General features: G+C 46.0%; 1 long non-coding RNA gene across 2 annotated transcripts; it reads right to left on the reverse strand.

Moving 5' to 3' along the window:
* Positions 1-826: 826 nt before the first annotated feature.
* On the reverse strand, positions 827-5867 carry LOC109683472 (uncharacterized). 2 transcript variants are annotated; one of them, XR_012448880.1, is made up of 3 exons: positions 5729-5867; positions 1573-1700; positions 827-1125 (listed from the first exon to the last, which is right to left on the reverse strand). It is a non-coding gene; the product is annotated as an uncharacterized lncRNA (long non-coding RNA). The 2 variants fall into 2 exon arrangements; XR_012448881.1 differs by having other exon boundaries at positions 5718-5856.
* Between the last annotated feature and the right edge of the window lie 165 nt (positions 5868-6032).

The raw sequence follows: 6032 nt of genomic DNA on the forward strand, positions 1-6032 counted from the left end.
AGACTTCGTCCCTCAAAGAACGGCCAATGGGCCTTTCCCTTTAGCGGACATTTTTATGCCTTGTTTTGCATCACTGCAAATCTCAACCAATCAGCAGTTAGAGTAGGCGGTACCCAAATAATCTTCACTTCCTCCCTAAATAACCACCCTTCGCCTGCGTCAGCTTGTGATAGACTACTCACGTAGCCAATCAACGAGCAGCACTGGGCCCAGCCCATCTCAAACCCAACCAATTAAAACGAAGATGAGGACCTGTGGGGCGGAGAACGGAAAACTTGCCCCCTCTTTTGGAAATGGAGAGGTGCGTCCCGAACCAGCCAAGTGACAACTTTCTACTAACAATCGCTGCGTTCCATGTCGTTTATCTCACATGCCCAGTTTTGTCCCCTTCAGCCCCACCCCAAGATGGGCTCCACGACTCACATACCACCCCGCCCGCGTTTCTGTAGCACACTTTCCCATCCCTGAAATCCTCCGGAAAAACCCCCAATCCTAATGGTCAGGGACGTCACATGCGGCTCCCGAGGCCGCAGAGATCCCGCAGCGGCTGGCGCCAATCTTTCCATTCAGTGCGTCTCTCCTCCCTCCTCCACGTTCCCGGCCCGGGCTGACACGGGGGTGGGAGGAGCCCAGCTGCTGGTTTGGGGAGAGGCTGAGTCCTCTTAAGGTGGAACTGGGCTGCTGGGCCTCCCAGCCCATTCCCACAGGGCTCCTCATCTCCAGATTCCGAACCTTGGTTCTAGTCTTATCTTTAGGGGATTAATCAGGTTGGGTAGAGGATATAACATGAATGTAGCAAACTTAAACAAGTACAAACTAGGCAGAGAACTTTTCCTTCATGATTTAATAGCTTCTGTTATCTTCTTCTCACCAAGATTATCTTTTTGTAAAGTGGCAATTATAATTTTTATTCTGATGCATAAATACGAGCTCAAGTTTTGTTTGATCATTGTATGCAAAGGAAGCAAGAGCCTGGTGTCCGGGTGTCCAGTGGATGCAGGCTCCCTCTCTACTCCCTTCACCAAGGGTCCCCAGGAAGCTTGAGGAATGGGGATGGTACACTGCAGGTCCTTTGTGGTCAGGGCTCTGGTTCAATCTTTTCATTTGTAATGTTGAGTGTGGGTACTAAAAAACATAAATAAAAACACACTGTACTCTGAAAGGCACAAACAATAGGTAATATGCATACAAATCACACAATAATAAATTTTTTCTATATTCATTTTAAACAGTATTTTAAAAAAACTTATAAAACTTCAAGTACACACAGAAGTAGACAGAATAGTATTTTTAAACATGTAACAGGTAGCGTTTGGCCAATCTTTAATCATCTATACTTTTCTCCTCCATCACTTGATTATTTTGAATCAAATTTCAAGTCTAAGTACTCCTGTGTACATGAAAAAAAAAGATTCTTAAAAAAACAGCAAAATCTCATTAATATATCTAAAACAAAAAAATTTCAAAAAAACAGCAAAATCTCATTAATATATCTAAAACAAAAGAATTTCTTTTTTCAGCGGTACTGGGGTTTGAACTTAGGGCCTCACACTTGCTATGTGGTGCACTTACCACTTGAGCCACTTCACCAACACTTTGCCATGACTGATTTTTTCGAGATAGGCTCTTGTGAACTATTTGCCCATTTGTCCGGATTGGTTTTGAAACCTTGGTCCTCTAGATCTCTTCCTCCAGAGTAGCTAGGATTACAGGAGTAAGCCACTGACATCAGGCAGTTGATATACCTTTTAAACTTCCTTTAATTTCTAGGTTCACTACTCCCCCCTAAATGCAAATACATAACACAAAACCCTTCTACAATTCTATGAAATAGGTACCATCATTATCCTCATTTTTACTGATGAAGAAACTGAGTCACAAAGGAGTTATCAAAGCGGTGACTTACCTAAGTTCTCAGTTTTGTTTTGTTTTTTTTTGGCGGCACTGGAGTTTGAACTCAGGCCTCATGCTTGCTAGGCAGATGCTCTTACTGCTGGGGACACTCCATCAGCCCTTATTTTGCAATGGTTTTTTGCGAGATAGAGTTTCAAAACTACTTTGCCCTGGGGGGCTAGCTTCCAACAGTGATCCTTCTGATCTCTGCCTCCTGAGTAGCTAGGATTACAAGCCTGAGCCCAGGGGTCCAGGCAGTTCTCAGTTACTAAGTGTCAAACCCGAGTCTTGAACACATGAATTTTATGTGTTATATCATGCTTCACACAATGCACTGATCTTTTAAAAATGCTTCTAAAATGTGTACTGTGGCATATTAGTCACTAATATTATGAAGAAGAGTTGTTCAAAGTGGACTAACACTCATGAAGTGTATGTTACAAGAGTCTTACATCTTGCTTTTTTTTTTTTGCATATTTCAGTCTCTTTTTTTTTCTTTTTTGAATCTTGGTCCGTATCATCTTCTTCACTAGAAAATAAATAATGAATACAAGTGCTTTCTCATGTCTTAAGGCAAAGCCAAACTAGGTTTACCAAGTATTTTTAGAATTTAAAAATTATATAAGCAAACCCTAAATAAACATTAAACAGTAAAAGATGAAGTAAATTAAAATAACATTTAAACTGTTATTTTTGCTGTAAATCTGCATATATGTATACACACAAGTACATACTTTAAAAGCAGCTTTATGAGCTGGGCACTGGTGGTTCACACCTATAATCCCAGCTACTCATGAGGCAGAGATCAGAAGAATCACAGTTCGAACCTAGCCCCAGGCAAATAGTGAGACCCTATGTCGAAAAAACCCATTGCAAAAAAGGGAGTGGCTCAAGTGCTAAGAGCGCCTGCCTGGTTAAGTGTAAGGCCCTGAATTCAAGCCCCAGTACCACCACCAAAAAAAAAAAAAGATTGAATTAGACAAACTTTTAAACTTGATTTTTTTTTTCTTTTTTTCTTTCCTGGAGTTTGAACTCAGGGCTTTGTGCTTGTAAAGCAGGCACTCTAACACTTGAGCTACACCTCCAGTACATTTTGCTTTGGTTATTTTGGAGATGAGGGTGTTTCTAGAAATGTTTTTCCAGCTGGCCTTGAACCTTGATCCTCCAGATGTCAGCCTCCCAAGTAGCTACAAGTACAGGTGTGAAACGCCCAGCTTAAATATGACTTTCTTGAAGACATCAAATATATATAAAAAACTCTTCACTACAATTATCATATCTATTGCAAAATATCTAAGTGATAAAGAAGATAATAACAACTTACTAATTCTATTTCAGAGTAAATATAATTTGTCTTAAATGCTAAATGGTATTGTATTATATATGCATATACCATAGTTTATTTAATTTTCTCCTATGTTGGATATTTACGTTTTTTCTAATTTCCCAGGTACAAATAATGCTGCAATAAATATCTTGTACATATCAAATAATTTCTTGAGCTTTCTATTTCTCAAAATTTCCAGGAAAGGGAATTCTAATTTTTTCCTAGCTTTTCCACTTTTTAAAATTACTTGTTGCTCTCATCCCTGCTCTCTAAATTCCACACACAGCAAATGTAAGAAAGCATTGAAAAAATAAACAAAACATTCACCACATTGCCAGAAAGCTTGCTGTTAAATTACTGTTTGTGGAAGAATTAATGCCTCCAAGGTTGGGGTTGCGGGGGTAAACACAGCTTTTATTGGATATTAGAAGTGTGGGGAGGAACAAAGGGCTTAGTTGGGTTTCACTGGCTTTACTTTTAAGGATGACTTTTATTTTTCACAGTTCAGGACAATGACATAGAGGTTAAGAGCCAGGTTCTGGGGACATTTGGGTTAGAGTTAATACCTGACTTCATGTAATAATACGAATTATGTAAACTAAGTGAACTAATTATGTGAACTCAGACACAGTCAATATCTCCAAGCACCTGTAAAAGGCCTAATAACAGGGCCTCATGAGATTGCTAGAAGGATCAAATGTGATAACGCATGTTAAGGGCTTAGCTTTAATGCCTGGGACATTATAAATATAATGCAATTATTATGTACATATCATTTAGATAAACTTTAGTAGCATGTACTGTTAGCCAGAAGACAAAAAACCTCACTATCTAAAGGTGCAAGGTAGTAATAAAGCTGTAATTTTAAGTCTGCAATCATTTTTGGGCAATTCAGATATTAAATGAACATCTTTTTGCCTTCTATAATTTTATGTGACAGAACACAGTTTGAGAAAAGTTTAATAAGCCAGCCAGAGGATAAAATAGCTAAGAATTTGCAACAGAATAGCATGACTGGAGGAGGAAAAGTGGGCTCCCCGGTGGCCTTTTCTGTCTCTGGGTGGAGATGATGCTGTAAGGGGCCGAGAGATGTGCTATGAAAACACCCTACACTTTGTGACACTTAGGGTTGTTTTATAGAATTGTCAGGTGAACCGAACAGCAGTCATAGTCTGTACTCTCTGTATACTGTACAGTTTTAAAAAAGCACTTTCACATAACATTATCTCATTCGGCCATTACAACAACTTTATTGGGTGGGCAGGCCGTATCCAGATCCCCTCTTAGCTGACCAAGATTCCAGAAACAGGGCCCTTACAGAAGTTTACAGAGCTGGAACAAGAAATAGAACCCAGATTTGATGTTGATTTCCCTGTGACAAGCTCATTTATCCTTTTGTGCATGCACTTACTCAAGGAGCATTTACGGAACTCCAGGATGGTAACAGGGTAACATTAACTTCACCCCATAACCCTTTATAACCCGTCGGCGGTGGGGAGAGAAGTCCATCAAAGACATTCCTGAGAGAACTGGGTATGCACGCCTGGACAGACTACAGTAAAATGAAAACAGGTGAGCATCGTAGAGTGAGTGTGTGAACTGGGATTGACAGCGAAGGTGTCACGAGGGACTGGGACAGGGCGGAGGGCTGTCACCCGGTGGGCAGCGCGCAGCCCGGGGCGCGGCGGCCGGGCGGTGGCTGGAGCGGAGAGCTGGCTGCGCTTCCCCGCGCGATCGGGAGGCGGCGGCGCGGCGATCCCTGTCGGGGCAGGTGGAGCGCACCCCGGGCTGCGCGGCCCGCGGCTCGGCGCCGCCCGCTCCTCCTTAACCCGCGCGGGGAGGCGGCGGCGGCGGCGGCCCGGCGGGCGGGGGAGGGGGAGGGGCGCGGAGTGCGGCGCGGAGGCCGGGGAGGAGCCGGGGCCTGCAGCGGAGCCGAGCCGAGCCCTGACACTGTCCGTCCACCTTCTGGCTCGCCGGGAAGCCCCCCGACTGGCCGGAGCCCGAGAGGTGGCAGCGCGGGGAGCTCCACGCGCGGAAGGGAGGGGACCGGACCGCGCGGGACTAGAGGAGGCGCTGCCGCCGCAGCCGCGAGTGACGGGAGTCGGGAGCCGCGGCCTCCCGGACCCTGTGCCCAGGCCAGCCGGGCGAGAGCGGGGAGTACGCGAACCCCACCCTCCCCGGCACCCCAGGAGCGGAGGCGGGAGCGGGGTCGGGGGCACCTTCTCCCGCTGTTGAAGGGAAGACCCTTTCCACTCCGGAGGGAAAGAAGAGATCGCTGTAGGGGACGCGCCTCTCCTTCCTAGACGCAAGGAAGCCCCCATCCAGGCTCTGCAGGAGACTCGCCCCCCCCCGAAGTAGAAAGGGGTGATCCTTCCTGAAAGAACCCGAGCGGGAACGCTCCAGCGTGCTTCCACCCCTCCAAACACACTCTAAGCACTTCAGGACTTTTGAGGCAAAGAGAAGGGGCTATCTATGGAGTAGGCACCTTCCATCTCACCCAGTACTCACGACAGCGGGGGACGTTCCAGGGAACGAAGTGGATCCCATCGGCTCTCAGCCTTCCTGGAGAGGGGAAGCCCTCTGCCTACCACTTCCGTGTGCCTAGACAGTGGAACGGGGTAGAGCCCCTCCTCCCAGACCTCCAGCAGACAGACAGAGCCCTCCGCCCCCGAAAGATCCAGTTTGGGGGGGAGGGGGACTCCCCCAAGGGGGAGGAGACAACTCCTGGTTAGGAGAGGCTCCTCCCCTCCTCCCCAGGGCAACAGGCAGGGTGTGGGGGGTGTGCCACCTTCCCCAGGTAGGACCTCCTTCT

Source organism: Castor canadensis, chromosome 6 (genome assembly GCF_047511655.1).
Source record: "Castor canadensis chromosome 6, mCasCan1.hap1v2, whole genome shotgun sequence".
NCBI lineage: Eukaryota > Metazoa > Chordata > Mammalia > Rodentia > Castoridae > Castor > Castor canadensis.